At 43.2% G+C, this 15,880-nt stretch overlaps 1 protein-coding gene and 1 long non-coding RNA gene across 2 annotated transcripts in view; one reads left to right on the forward strand and one right to left on the reverse strand.

Annotated features, from left to right (window-relative positions):
* The window catches only part of LOC146763140 (sorting nexin-18-like), a 59,982-nt gene that overhangs the window by 17,786 nt on the left and 26,316 nt on the right, over positions 1–15,880 (reverse strand). The gene's annotated exons all lie outside the window — the stretch shown is intronic.
* Positions 221–1,507, forward strand: LOC146763142 (uncharacterized). The gene is made up of 2 exons (XR_014952655.1): positions 221–435; positions 721–1,507. It is a non-coding gene; the product is annotated as an uncharacterized LOC146763142 (long non-coding RNA).

Below are 15,880 nucleotides of genomic sequence, written 5' to 3' on the forward strand. Positions count from 1 at the left end.
TGGGTGCCAGGTCCCCACCAAGCTGCTTTATCACTTCCTTTCCCAGTGGGACAGGGGAGCAAAAAGATGGAAAACAACTAGTAGGCTGAAATAAGACAGTTTATTAAAGAAAAAAAGGAAAAGTGAAAGTTTGCACATGCATAAGCAGAGGGAAAAAATTAAATCTCTACTTCCCATCAGTGAGCGATATTCAGACACTTCCTGGGAAGCAGGGTGTCGTGGTTTGACACGGAAAGATAATTTTTTCCGGAAGGAAGAGGTCAATTTAGATATTGACCAATTGAAAGTAGACATGCCTCTGAGAACACAGAGGGGTTGAAAGCAGAATTCCCAGGGGAACTCGCTCTTTTTGGTTCCGGTCAGCGTGCAGTGCAGACCTTCCCCCGCCCAGCCACGAGCTGGGTGGGGGAGGGGAAGCCCCATGGCCTGAGAAAGGTAGTCCGAAAGCCCCAAGGGTGGTGAAAGGACTGGAATCGGGCTGGCCCCTGCAGATGGAAGGGTGGAAGAAATCTGGGATGTCTCCATTTCCCCCCCCAGAGTTCCTCTCCCAAAAGAGAGAGAGAAAGCCGCAAGGAAGGAGGAGCGGGGGGAGCTGCTGCAAGGTGCCCAGTTGTGTGGGAGTTGCTGGATGTCCGGGCATCGAGCCATCCTGGGAGTTCGGACTTTTAACCCTTTCCTCGAGAAATGAAAGCTTTGTGAATTTTCTTTTCCCCTCCTCAGTTTGAAAGAGAGGAAGAGGGACACCTTGGACCCTGGGATGGGATGTTGGAAGGAGGAATTCTGGATGGGAGGGGGACAAGGAGTGGCTTTTGGCTGGACTTTTCCGTGTTAGCCACAACCTGAACCAATCTTCTCCTTCAAGAGGGACTGTGTTTTGGGAGGATGCCAGTGAGTCAAGAGACCTGCTTCAGCTGGGAAAAAGACAAAAGTGGAGTGAACAGAGAAAAGGTTAGGGGGTTTGTGGTGGCACCCCCTTGCCCTGGAAAGGAAAAGAGAAGAGAAGAAGATCTCTGTTCTTGAGCCCTCGGCCCCAGGGGAAAATGGGGGGGGACTGTGGTCCCAAACAATGAAAAACTGAACTGTTGTTTTCTCCCCTCTTGGCAGGGCATCCTTGAAAGGAAAAATCCTAAAGGCAGTCTGACCATCCATGCATTGGTGGTGAGAGCACTGTGCATGGAAAGGAGAAAGGTCACCATGGCAAACTTTTTCTCCGGGCGGTGCCATGTGTGACATGGAAACACAGGATGTGAAGCTGTGTTTCTTGGGGGGTCTGTGGCACAGGAGAGACTCTGTTCCCTCGATGGACTGAGTATCGGTTGTTTGAAGGGTGGAAACCTGATTGGGGTCCAGATTGTGTCTCACTGTGGTTTGTTGGAGTTGGGTGGTGGGGGGGAGGAATGTTTTGCAAGGTTTTCATTTGGATCTTTGTGTGGTTTTTTTTTCCCTTCTTTAGTTTTCTCTTTTCTTTTGTAGTGGTAGTTTAATAAAGTTTTTTTCCTGTTATTAAGCTTGGGCCTGCTTTGCTCTATTCTAGATTCCACTTCACAGCATTCAAGGTAGGGATCACATTTTCATGGGGGCACTGGCATTGTGCCAGTGTCAAACCATGACACAGGGCTTCAGCATGTGTAGCAGTTGCTCCAGAAGGCAAACATTATAAAATAACAAATGCCCTGCTGTTCCTCCTCCCTCCCTTAGGTTTTACATCTGAGCTGAGACATCATATGGTTTGGAATATCCCTTTGGTTAATTTGGGTCAGCTGGTCTAGTTGTGTCTCCTCCTAGGATCTTGCCCATTCCCAGCCCCTTGATGGGGGGGGGGGGGGAAATCTTAGAGAGACAGTGCTAATGCTGTGCCAACACTGCTCATCAGTAGCCAGAACACACTGGTGTGTAATCAGTACCCTTCCAGCTACCAATACAAAGCACAGCACTGTGATGGCTGCTAAGGGAAAATGAACTCCATTTCAGTCAGACTCAATACAAACACTAAACCATTAACCACCAAATGCATTGTGCATTTTTTGTTATTAAAAGATAAATAGAAAATTTTATAATTACTGAAATGAATTCAAGGGGGAAGCTTGAAACCAATAATACTGCTCTCAATGCATATACTGATCTTAAACTTGAATTTCCTTTAAAACCTAGACAGACTACAACTGGAAGTCAGCAATGTATGACAAGAGCTTATACATATGCTTAAGCACAAATTTGCTTGTTTTTGAAGTTCCTTAAATGAAGTGTTGAATTATTAGTGAAACAATTAACCTTAAAATAGCTTAATAGAAGGAAAAATTTAGCTTATTTTAAGCCTGTCAAAGAACCTTGCCAAAGCACACATAAAAAAGCCAATGTGTTTTATTTTAAAAACAATGATAATTGGTTCTAAAATGTCATTTTAATTAGTACAGTATCTACTGAAGTTGGCAAGACTTAGTTCAGTGATTTCTAGGAAAAAAAAGTTGTTTAAACAACGTTGCAAACAGCATTACTAACAATAACATACCACATTTCATCTCAAATTTTCTTAAAACACTTCTCCATAGCTTAGAGTCCTTGTATTTGAATCTACATGAGCAAAATGCTGAGCAGACATTCATTGCTGCCAAGGACATGTCAATTCATACAGGTTTCTAATGGTGAAAGGGAGGAGGAGGACAGCATGAAGGAACAAGGGAGAAGAGAGCAGCTCCTTATGTGCACCCCTGCTTGAAAACAAGGGTCATGCTCAGAGATGCCTGAGTGGAGGACAGGACCTTTTCTAACCCCTAATGCCTCCTAGCCCACAACTCCTAACTGGTCTCACTCCAGGTTGTACACTATGAACATTTCCCCCTGTTTCATCCTCACTAATCTATACATCATCCTTAGCACCTCCCAGCTCCCACTGCTGCCCTTGCAGATTGTTGAGACTGAGCAAACCCCCTCTGCCCTAAGTATACCTGCAGAAACATAACCTGGTTTCTGAATTTAAAGATGTGAACACTGAGCATTTGTTTGGACAATCCAAGGAGCAAGATATATCTCAAAACAAAAGCAGAACTATGACAGCCCTAGAAAAGGCTAGCACACACTTTAAGAAAAAGAAACAGGAGTCACCTCCTTATGCATATTAGCTGGTATTAGCTGGATACAAATCTGGAATAATTTTTTTTTTTTTTTTAAATCTACAGCTCTAAGATTCTGTAAAGACTTGCCCATGCATTTAAAGTTTCTGGTCTGATGAAAAGACCTTCTGTCAGGAGATCATGTTCCAGTGATCAGGACTAGCTTTCAAGCAGTGAAGAGGGCCTAGATCAAAGACACTGCAAAAAGCTGTGCTACAACTATTTCTGTTCTTAAAGGTGGTAAAAAGCAGATGTGATACTGCTTTTCATTGCCCAAGGACTGATGATTAACAGGCAGCGGTACTCACTGAATGCTACTACAGGCTTAAGAGAAACTTGCAGGTTTTGAAATATGAAATTAGACAACAAAAGATTATATAACACATTTTTAAAGGGTCATTTATAGCAACTGAATCACAAAATCATTAAGGTGGAAAAAACCTGCCTCTTTTGCTAGATATAAAGGTCCTGCCTCTTCCTCACCATTCACTATGCAAACTGATTTAGTCTTGGATTTTCTTTTTTGAACAGACACAACTGCTATCAACTTCAGCTGTCTTGGCTCAGCTCTGGTTTGTGTGGATGTCATGGTTTGACATTGGTCAAACACCAGGCACCCATGAAAGCTGCTCACTCATCCTCTTCTGCTACAGCTGATCAGAGGAGAGAAAATTTAACAAAGGGTTTGTGAGTTAAGGACCATGAAAAAACACTCCAAGGGCAAAACTGCCTCGACTTAGAGATAGAAAGTTCATTTATTACTAACAAGATCACAGGACTACAATGAGAAAAAAAAAGCCCTTAAAAGCACCTTTTTATCCCAAACCCCTCCCTCCTTCCCACCAACAGTGAAGTGAGAGAGAGGGTGGGGGTTTTGGTCAGTTGGTCACTGTGGTGGTTTTGTATGGGAGGTACTCATGGAAGTGATGCAAAGAGAAGCTGCAAGCAGTTTCTTCTGTGTCTGACAAAAAATACTAATCAATAATTAATTTTGAGAATTGACAATTTGTTAAACAATTGAGAAAACTGATATGCTTCTGTAAATTGTCATGTAAAAAACGAAAAATCATGGGAATTTTCTCTTTCTTTTTTGGTCAGCAAAGAGGGAATAGAGGCCGGGCCAGGTGGCCCCTGCCACAGAGCGCCTGCTGGGCCGCCCCCCCCCCCCCCCCCCCCATCGGCTGTCGGGCAGAGGGAAGGAAGACTGTGGGGCTGAGGCTGGGCTGGGTTGTGGCTAATTGCTAACACTTTGCTGCTACTAAACCCTGCTCCCCACTGCCAGTCCGGGGCCGAGCTGGGTCCGCCGGGCCCCAGGAGCAGCCCCGGGCCAGAGCCCGCTCGGCCAAGATTCTACCACCGTTAGATTCGCCCACAACCACCTGGCAGGGGAGAGGAGAAGCCATCAACCCTGGTGTGATGGCTGCTGAAATCCTAGCTGCTCCCCCTAGCCCAGCCGCATTTCCCACCACAAGCTACTAAGCCCGGCTGGGGTCACGTGACCATCTGCAGGCCCTGGGCGAGAAATTAATTATTTCAGTGCTTCAATCCTCCCTCGAGTGAAAGAACAGGACAAAAGTGCAGACATGTAAAGAAACAACATGAAAACACCGAAGTCAATGAAGAAGAATTCACAGAATTCACAGAATGACTAGGTTGGAAGAGACCTTAAAGACCATTGAGTCCAACTCATGCCCTAACACCTCAACTAAACCATGGCATCGAGTGCCACATCCAGTCTTTTTTTAAACACATCCAAGGATGGTGACTCCACCACCTCCCTGGGCAGACCATTCCAGAACTTTATCACCCTTTCTGTAAAAAACTTTTTCCTAATATCCAACCTATATTTCCCTTGATGCTGCTTAAACTGTGTACTCTTGTTCTGTCAGTTGCTGCCTGGTGAAAGAGACCAACCCTCACTTGACTACAACCACCTTTCAGGAAGTTGTAGAGAGTGATAAGGTCGCCTCTGAGTCTCCTTTTCTCCAGGCTAAACGACCCCAGCTCCCTGAGTCATTTCTCATAGGACTTGTGTTCCAAGACCCTCACCAACCTAGTGAAGAAGTCAAGTCCCAGATAAGAGGGATGAGGAGATGCCTTTAGTTTTAGGCTGAAATACTCTTGTAAAGCTATGGAGAAGGATGTAGTTGATACATGACTTTTTTTTCCCTATAACACATGAAAGTAGGAGATGAAAGTGTTCAAATTGTAGATATTGAACAAAGGCCTCCATGCTAAAGTAAGCATATCTTGAAGTAGCTGATCCATGAGAAGTTTGAACAGAAAAAGAAAGAAGAGTGATGAAAACTCTATGCCCTCAGAGAAAAAAGACTTCTATTCCCAGAGATAAAGACAATTTCAAAGATAGATTAAGATAACCTTTGCTCTTGAACAGCTCATCTTTAAACTAGTACCCCATAAGTTGATATAGCCCATAGACACAGTTGTGAGAAAAACTATGAAAAAATAGGAGAGATTTCACTATTGCAGATTTCCTCAGGCAGCTGCTATTCATGAAAAATTAAAAGCCATGAAAGAACTGTTTTCTTGTGGAGAAGTCTCCATAACATTAACAAGAGGGACTTCTCTCTCTAACTTAAAAAAAGAATATTTTTGAAGTCCTAACTAAATTATTTCTGTATGTTGTAAGAAAGAAAAAGTTGTGGGGGGACGAGAAGTATTCTCAAAGTTTTATTCTGATTCTTATTACTCTTAATTACTATTGATAAATTTTCTTTTAAATACTTTTAAAGTTTTCAGCCTACTTTGCCTTTCTCCTAATCCTATCTCACAGCAAAAAAATTAGTAAGTATATTCTAGTGAGTGCACTGGTAATTAGCCAATACTGAACTCACCACACTAATCCAAGGTTTTCTTATGCTGCTCAGAGAAAGAAGTCATTCCCCTGTTACACTGTGGGGTCTCTTCCCACAGCAGTCAGTTCTACTTGAACTTCTCCAGTGTGGGTCTTATCTCACGAGCAGCAGTCCTCCCCAAACTACTACAACATGATTTCCTCCCACAGGCAAACAGTCCTCCCAAAACTGCTACGGCATGGGTCAGTCACTCTTCCATGGGATGCACTCCTCCGAGGACATGCGGCTCCAGCCTGGGAGCAGGGGCCCCTCTCTCTACCAGGTCACCCACTGGATCACAGCCTCCTCCAGGCATCTACCCGTTCTGGCATGGGCACCTCCCCCACGGGCTGCGGGTGGATCTCTGCATTCCCCGTGGACCTCCATGGGCTGCAGGGGGACAGCCTGCTTCACCATGGTCATCATCATGGCCTGCAGAGGAATCTTGACTCTGGCACCTAAAGTACCTCCTCCCCCTCCTTCTTCACTGACCTTGGTGTCTGCATATTGTTTCTCTCACATGTTCTCACCTCCACCTCTTCTCTGGCTTTTAGAATTAAAATTGTTCCACCAACCATTGTTTTGATTTTCTTCTTAAATATGTCATCACAGAGATGTTAACACCATTTCTAATTGGCCCAGTCTTGGCTACTGGCATGTTGTCTCAGTTTAGAGACAAACTTAGGAGAAAACACTCTGGAATGAGTCATCTCCTCTAAAAAGGGCTCCAACAATCCCTTTCCACCAATAGGAAATGAATACTAGAGTGGATGAAAGTGAAGAAATAATCCAACAGTTTATTAACAAAGACAATGTCCACAAGGCATGGGAAAAAAATTAAATAAATGCTAGATATTAAGCTGTCAGACCTTACCCCACCACACACAAACCAGAACAAAACCCCAAAATGCCAGGGAAAAAATACTGGCTGACACCACACAGTAGAAGATGGCTTCAGTCTCAGGGACAAAAAAAACCCAAACAAGAGCTTCACACAGCAGTTCGGGCAACTGATGAAAAATCTGGTGACTCTCTGGTGTCGACATCCTCTCCACCATCAGATGAAGCAGCTAGGCTTGGTGTGCTTTCTCTCCCCAGTTTGGCTTTCCCAGGGTTTGAGGCCACGGATCCTGAGTGACCCCTGTCCTGCAGGTTCTGTTTTCTCTGGTCTTGGACTAAACAAACTGTCCAGTTCACCTTGAAAAGTTGCCAAAGAATTGTTGCTGCAGCTTTCTCCAAGGCCAGGGAAGGGAAAAATCTTCTTGCCTGGGCTAACAAAAATCCAAGCTAGCCAAGCAAAAAAATCCAGACCACATAGCACCCCTGGACACCCAAGGAGTGATGCTTTGAAAAAGCCCACCAAAGGGCCCAATGCTCCCCCCTCCCCTGGACCCACCTTAAAGATACAGCAACCATTTTTGGGCATAAAGAAGAGTATCAGGGAATAGATTATCATCATAAATCACCCCAAGACACACACCCATTCTCAGAGCTGTTAGGGATTGGCTCTGCTGGACATGCTGGAAGCTTCTAACAGCTTTTTACAGAAGCCACTTCTGTGGCCCCCCTGCTATTAAAAAACCAAGCTGTGCAAAACCAATACAGTGGACACAGTGCCTGTTGATTTGTTTCCTTTCCCTTCCTTCTGAAGGTGCTGTACCATTCCAAGCAGTGTCTGGTAGGCAGTGACCAGGGCCCAGCATGTTGCAGTAAGTTGCCCATCTCTGGAGATGTCAGAGCATTTTCCCTTCACATATCCTATTACTTTAACAGGGTCCTATAGTTGTTCAGGGGTGAACTTCCAGATCATTGGAGAAGGGAAATTTTCCAAATACTGGCCCATCTCCTTCCATATCCTGTGCCACTCAGTATTATCCATTCCCAAGGCAGGGCTCCAGGCAACTTCCCTAGAAACCTCTGTCCTGACTCTAAGCATGATGTAGACAGTACAAGCGATACAGAGGAAACAGCAGAACTAGCAACAGAATTATGTTGTCCTTAACATCTGGAGGAAACTCAGCATTCTCAAAAACTGTTGTAGCAGGCCTGAACAAGGGAGGATGAGGCAAAGGGCTGGAGAAAACAATTCTCTCCTCTGTCCCCCGCAGGCTGGGTGTAAGGAAATAGCAGCCCTGAAAATTCCTGGGAAGCATGGGAGAAAGTAGATTACACACAATCTGAAAACAGGACAGGCGTCCTGAAAACCTTGAGTAAACTAACAGACTGTCAGGCCGACGGATTTATTACAGGCCTGCAACCAGCTTGCGTGCAAAGGACTGAACAAAGTTTCTCACACTAAGGGTTATAAGTACTGTCTTAACTCTGCAATAGACAGGTTCATTTTGCTCTTGTGAGTCTCGCATTCATATATCAACAGCTGGGTGGGATTATTAATGAGGCCTCAGAGGTAGCAGCCCAGACCAGGACAGGCGAACAAAACTGAATATACATTACAAATGAAACTCATTGTCTCTGATATTATCATGCCATAAACACAGTATATCAACAAAGAAGTTTTGATTCCTCTCCCTGATCTTAAAAAGAGCATCATGATGGGCAAATAGTTCTCCATATGCAGAAATATATACAGGGTTAGGTACAACATCCACGTAAATACACTGAGCAACATGATGATCAGGGAGTTTCTCTACTTCAATATACAAATGCTTAGAACAAAATTGTAATTCTTACTTGTCTCATGCCCTACATTGGGCACCAAAAGAGGTGTTGGTTTAAAAGTAAACCAGTGGGAGAAATGAACCCCATTCAACTACCTTGAGAAAGATTACAGGTTGTATTTACAATTTACTTTAGAGATTTCAGTAAATACAATGATACACAGAAAACTGGTTTTAACCTACAAACCTGGCATTCTGTTGGTCAGTGATGGTTGCTGTCCTGTTGGAAATTCTGGTTCTCCTCCAGATCTATCAAGTGGTGGACCGCAAGTCCCCAACCCCAAAAATTATATATGCTCAGGTTCGGGGTGGGGCATGCTCAGTATTTTCTCCAGGGCAGGGAGTTTCACAATGGATGAATACTGTGAGTCATGGGATATTTTGGAAGTCTTTGATAGTCATTGCAGATGCCTATTCTACTAGTGCCATTGAGTCTGTTATGGCCCATTAGCAGAGATGATCCTCAGGGAGTAGAATACACCCACATAGTGCTAAACTGGCACCCTACTCCTGTAACCAGAGCAACCTCCAAGATTATCAAGTCCAACCTTTGACTGAGTACCACCATGGCCACTAAACCATATCACAAACTGCCACATTTACTTGTTTTTTAAACAACTCCAGGAATGGTGACTCCACCACTTCCCTGGGCAGCCTGTTCCAATTCTTAACCACCCTTTCAGTGAAGAAATTCTTCCTGAAATGCGAGCAGCTGAGAAGACAGAGCATTCAAAATTCCTGATAGAAATAAGTACTTCCAAGTTGTGCAGCACACAATACAAAAAGCAACTTAAAGAGGTGCTGAGGAGTTATCAAGTAAAACAAAAAAAAAACAAACAAACAAAAAAAAAAGAAGTGCATTGAGTTAGTAAGACGGACATACAAATAAAAGGTTTCAATGTGTCGGGAAAACACAAATACATTGAGATTGTGTGAACAGTCTACTAAGGATAGGTTTGAATATGTACTTGAGCACTTGAGCTTGTATTTTCTTCCCCCCCCCCCCCAGATGCATATACACATATAAACCCATGCTGATACATATGTGTCTCCAAGCTCTCCAACTGCATGGTATGATCAACCTACCAACAGCTAGCTCTACACTGGTTCTTCATGTTTAGTGTACCTGATATAAGCCCAAGTTGCTGCCTGCAATGTAACCAGAAGGGAAAAGTTTCAGGGCTCAGCTGATCCAGAATGCAATCAAGACTGCTCTTCACTCTGTTATAGATGGGTAATATGTTGATTGGATCTCACAATTAAGAGATTAATATTTTGTGTATGATAAGTTTTATTGATGTTATTGTTTGTTGTTTGGACATCCTCTGTTCCCTGCCCCCCCACCCAGTATTGTTGCCATCAGACAACCTTGGCTGTTAGGGAAGGCTGACCTCCAATCAAGTTGCAAGAAAGTAGTCTCCACCAATGAACAACGAAGAGGAAGTTGACTGAAAGACTTTGGGAGGGGCCAGGGTTGCCTGATGCAATGCCAGGGGTATAAAAGACAGGGCTGCCATTTTGTGAATGAGCTCACGGCAGCTTGTCACAAACTTAGAGTGTGCTGTTATTTTTTCCGTATTCAGTCCTTTGTTGTATTTTGTTAAGGTTTAATAAACCTTTAAATTTTTTTAAAGTGAGGGTAATTTCTCACAACCCCTTTGTCTCACTTGAAGCTAGGTCTGTCCTGTATCTGCCAGCATGGGCAATCAAAAGCTGAAGAAGAGCACTACCTGCCCAAAGTACCTGAATCTCAGCTTTCCAGTGTTGCATACAGGAGTCAGGAGCAAAACTTCAGCTGTGTTTTTAGTTACTAGTCCAAATAAAGACAAGTCTAGAGAAAGGGAATTCTTTAGGGCAGGATTCCTTTTTTTTCTTTTTATTTGCAGAGTACTTAGTACAGTAGACATCTGTTCTATGGATGGGCTTGCTCAATTCTTAAAAAAACACAAGCAGTAATTAACAATACACTTCACAACTGTATCACTTTACTGAAATACATCTAAGAAACTGTTGCAGCAACAATAATTTAACCTCATACAGTAATATTGCATCTGGGATGAAACAGAATCATTGGCTCAACATTGCTAGAATATAGCACTGAGTGTCTATTGAAGTCAGGGAGGTCTGTAATTCAGTCACTCTCAGGAACATGCATCATCCATTAAGTCACTAATATATCAACGTCTTCAGTATCTCAGTCCAAAAGACTGAACTTAAAATCCCACCCAGGTGTAGGTGCCAACAGGTTAATTTTTTCGATGCTACATAATTGCAATGCCTTTATCACTGCAGATATTCAAATATTTTTTAATTTAGTGATTAATTATGCTAAACCAGAGAAAATATATTTCTTTCACTAGTAGTGAGAGAACATTCTACATGTATGTCAGTTATTATTAATACAACACTCTTTCCACTATTAGTGTACCCATGTTCTCATTTGTGCCGGTTTTGGCTGGGGTAGAATTAATTGTCTTCACAGTGGCCAGTATGGGGCTGTGTTTTCGATTTGTGCTGAACACAGGGTTGATAATACAGAAATGTTTTTGTTATTGATGAGCAGGGCTTGCACAGAGCCAAAGCCTTTACTGCTTTTCCTACTGCTGTGCTGGTACATGGGAGGTTGGGAGGAGACACAACCGCGACAGGTAACCGCAACTGACCAAAGGGATATTCCAGACCATATAACATCATGCTCAGTATAGAAAATAGAAGGAAGAAGGAATGATGTAGCAATGGTGTTTGTCTTTCCAAATAACCATTATACATGACGGCGCCCTGCTCTCCTAGAGATAGTTGAACACCTGCCTGCCCATGGGAAGTGGTGACTTAATTCCTTGTTTTGCTTTGCTTGTATGTGGGGCTTTTTCTTTCTCTATTAAACTCAACCATTAATTTTTCTGGCTTTTACTCTTCCAATTCTCTACCTGATCCCACTGGTGGGAGAGTGAGCGAGCAGCTGAGTGGGGCTTGGCTGCTGGCTGGGGTTAAACAATGGCATTGTTACTCTAAAGCTTGAGTTAAAGAATTATTGCAAATTATTGCAAAACAACTCCAAAGGGAATGCAAGAAGACACAAAAAATAAAAAAAGTTAGTCTTGTGACTCTCCTTCATATATTACAATGAACATTATTTTCTGAAATATATTTCTAATGGAGCTGGGGTAAGGAAGGAGAGTTAAGCAGTAAGCTAAGTGCTAGCCCAACAATATGTGCAGCTCCTCACATGACAGCTCTTTGCATTTCCCCAGCTGGCTTCAACACTTCTGGGAGGGGGACAAGCATGGGCTAGTACATTGCCAGGACTGCTAGTCATGCTGCCAGTGAGAAGCAGTAACCATTCTGAGGGATGGAAACATCACAGATGGCTACCAGCTGCTTAAGCACAAATCAATACTAATACTATTTGTAAACCCTGCTGTAAATGACACTGAAAAACCCACAGCCATCAAAATGGCAGAATGGAAAAAAACCTGAGGAGAGTGATCATTCCAGTGTTGAGATCAGTGGTAACTGTGGAAAACCAAAGAGTGACAGATTCCTGATTGCTACCTTTGAGAAGTCCCCTGGCCAACAAGCTTTGGTGCAACAGCCTCCCCCAAGACACTGTGTCAAAGTCCAAAGGCTCTCTGAGAGATGGCTGCCTCATGGGGAAAGACAGCTATGGTGAGAAAACATTGTGCTCCTACAAGAAACCCCAAGTATGACAAAGAAAATCTTTCAGCAGTTGTACCTGAGAAATCTTGTGCAAATAAAATGACCTGTGCAATAAACAACTTTTAATCTTTCCGCTGTCAGCAAGCTAAACAATAAAACTTGGTACATTATTTACTAGAAAGTAAAACAACTTGCATCTCCACACCATTCAGCTGCCCATCCTATTAAATGGTAGACATGATGTGTCCTTCAAAGCAGACTACTCGCTATTGAAGGCTGAGCTTTTAATGAGTCTAACAACTCCGTTTGCTTTACTTTTATTACAAGACACTGTCTCTAATATGACACACGATCTCTAAAAAGGGAGAAAACAATATATTCATAATTTTGCTTTTAGTGGCTTTCATAAAAGGATGCAAAAGCAGAAAATTAAATAATTTTACTTTGTCCTTACCAAATAACCTAATCATGAATTTATTTATCTACAGCTCTTTGCCTAAATCTGAAAAGGCAAGCCCTGGGTAGCCCATGTGCATATAGCACATTTTTTTATTTGCCTTCCTTCTAAAAGAAACAACTGTGAAAGAAACAACATTATCTCTAATCCAGCAGACTGATGCCAGAACAATCCTGTCTACATGGCCGTCCCACTTAGAAGAGATCTAGTAAAGATATTATAGGATGACTCAAATGACTACTCCAATTTTTAAAAAGGATTTAGCCTGGAGGGAATGGAGATGGTGGCTTCGTTTTATCAATGGCTTAGGTATTTGATCCAACTTAGCTCAAAGCTACACAATCAAAACATTAACTCCAACAGGGGGGAAGATGCAGAAGCACTAAATGAGATTACATACAGCATGAAATCCTACTCTGAAAAAAGCCCCCAAACTTCCGTCCCTCGACTCAAAGTGAAATGTTGAAATTGTATGAAGAATAAAGATTTTACTACACTGACAGATTATTTGCTTAATAATGCTTTGAACACAGATTACCAAAAGAAGTCTACATGTCTTGGTTTGAAAGACAGGTGTCTGCTAACAAGACAGGAGCCTCCCCTGAAATGGAAAATGTAAACCCTCTTCCTCTGAATTATTATAATTTTGAAATTAAGGGGCTCTCAGGCAAAGATATGAGAACAGGAATAACAGTTCTTTACTAATATGTATAAATTAAAAAAACCCCTACAACTTAATAGGCAAATTAAAAAATAAAATGCAGTAGTACAAGAACACTGACAGAGTCAGAATACAACTTGACACACTGTCAGTTGGGATGTTGGTAGCAGTTCAATTAAATGGTGGCTGCAGTCCACCTGGAGTAACAGACGTGGTTCTGTTGAAGCAGCGATCCTGTAGAAGGGTGTAGTTTTCCTCTGAAGGTCCAGTGGTGGTGTAGATGGGTCTGGCATTCCTCTGCAAATCCAGTGGAAAAAGGTCTGCTTGTGGTGTTCTACAGCTCATATTATATCCAGGTAGGAATGCTTGGTTCCTCCCCCTGGGCAGAGCATCTCACAATGGGATGATGTAATTTTATCAGTCATGCAGTGAGACTCAATGGCCCATTAACGGAACATATCCCCCTGGAGGGAGGATGGGTCATGGAAGAGATAAAGAGCACTGCTCCACCCAGTTTTAATGGATGGTAATAGAATACATACTTTTTGGTTACATCTTGCATGTCAACCTAAGACACTACCGAAAGATTTTGAAAATTCTTTCTATTTTCTGACCATGATTTAGAATGGGAATTTGCTTGACATTAAAAACAGAATTTTCCAGGAAAAATTTTAACTATATAAAATAAATGTCACAAGGGAAAAGTAGCATTATGGTAACTAATGTAGGAATGACTTGCTGCTTTAAAATCTGGTTTTACATTTTTAAACAGGAAAAAGCAAGTCACCTTTAGCATCAAAAGCAAAATGATGAAGTAATTTTTTCTTTTTCCGTAAGTGCCAACACAATAGGCTGTGGCAGCAGCTTTCACAGAGAGAAACAATTTTCCCAGGCATTGTCCTGGGGAAAAGTCCATGAGAGGATCAGAGAAAAGAATGAGAAGCAATTCTTATCTTCACTTGCTGCACCTGTTGTTGTGAACATGTGGAATGTGTTATAGAAATTTGTTTACCAAAGAGTGATTTCTTAATTAGCCAATGGTGATGGTGTTAGGAAAATAAGGCCTTTTTGTTCATATAGAGTCTCTCATATTCACAGAATAGAGTTTTAATTAGAGCTTTTACTTGTCTGAACATGTTCTCATCTTGTCAGGCATTCCAGTGTCTATCTCATGCATTCCAGTGACTATCTCTCAAGGTCGACTTCGTTACGAACTTTTTAGGGAGTTAGAACTGTTTTGAAAAAGCTGCTGCTAGGCACCCAAACACCTAAGCAAATAGATATGTTTCAAGGATAGTTCCGTTACAGACTTGGCAAAACATGTAAACGTGCCTCGAGATAACATTTCTTGTTTTTGAGGGAATTTCCAGGTCGCAGAGACAACCTTAAAGAAGACCACTGGCGCCATCAAGAGGCAGAGAACAACCACCTAACAACAGGGTGCGCCTGCGCAGAAGAGACACTGGAGCGTCACCAGAGCGTCACACACCCGGAAGAGACAACCCAATAAGTGGGGGGGAAACGGAGAGCTAGGCGCGGTAGTTGAAACGACTGCCGCCCAGCGCGCGCTGGTTTGCTTTCGCTTTCTGCTATTAATAAATCCTTTTAATTGGATTTGACAGCCTATTGTGCTCGTTTATAACAATTTGGTGCCGTGACTCGGATCGGGATCTGGGGAACCTCTCTCTGAGAGGGGCGCCACGATTCCGCTCCCTTGAGCGGACTCAGACCGGGGTTTTTACCCTCATCCCGACCGACGAACCTAAAAGCCTAGAGAGCGAAAGCAAAGAAAGGGAAGCGGGCCCAGGGTACCCCGTAATTTTTGTGCACAAAAGTCCGGACGAAGGCGCAGGACGCGTGAGTATAAAGGGGATCCGTTCGGGCGGGGTTCGGGATCCCGGAGTACGGCGAGTGTGTGTGTGTGTGAGAGGAGGACTGGCAGCCGGATTCTCCAAGCGAGTGTGGACCCTCAGTAGTGCGTTTTCCAGAGCCCGCGAGGGCCTGGGCCACGAACCAGGGGAAGCGATTGTGCTGTCGTGAGTGACTGAAGGTACTCCGGAGGACATGGGGCAGGGGAGAAGCAAGGATAAATCCCCCTCCCCGGTGGGGGTAAAACTTCCCCCAATTCCTAAGGAGAGTCCCTTAGGGTTTATGCTAACAAATTGGGAGCACTTTCCAGGGGCACCTGGGAAGGATAAGGCAAAGATGATACACTATTGCATAGAAGTATGGGGAGGACAAGAGATTTCTAAAGGAGTGTTTTGGCCCATCTTTGGGTCCTCAGAGGACTGGGTAAAGCAACTGTTGAATGGTTGGGTACACGCTAAACAACCTTCTAACCTTGAGGAGAGTGCCTATGCCCAAGTCTGGATAGAAAAGCCGGAGGTGCTCGTGTTTAAACGCTCGGAGGTTTCAGGGGGAAAGAAAAAGAAGGGGCGAGCGGAAGAAGTAATCATTGCACC

The sequence above is a fragment of the Lonchura striata genome, chromosome W, assembly GCF_050655825.1.
Source record: "Lonchura striata isolate lonStrDom1 chromosome W, ASM5065582v1, whole genome shotgun sequence".
NCBI lineage: Eukaryota > Metazoa > Chordata > Aves > Passeriformes > Estrildidae > Lonchura > Lonchura striata.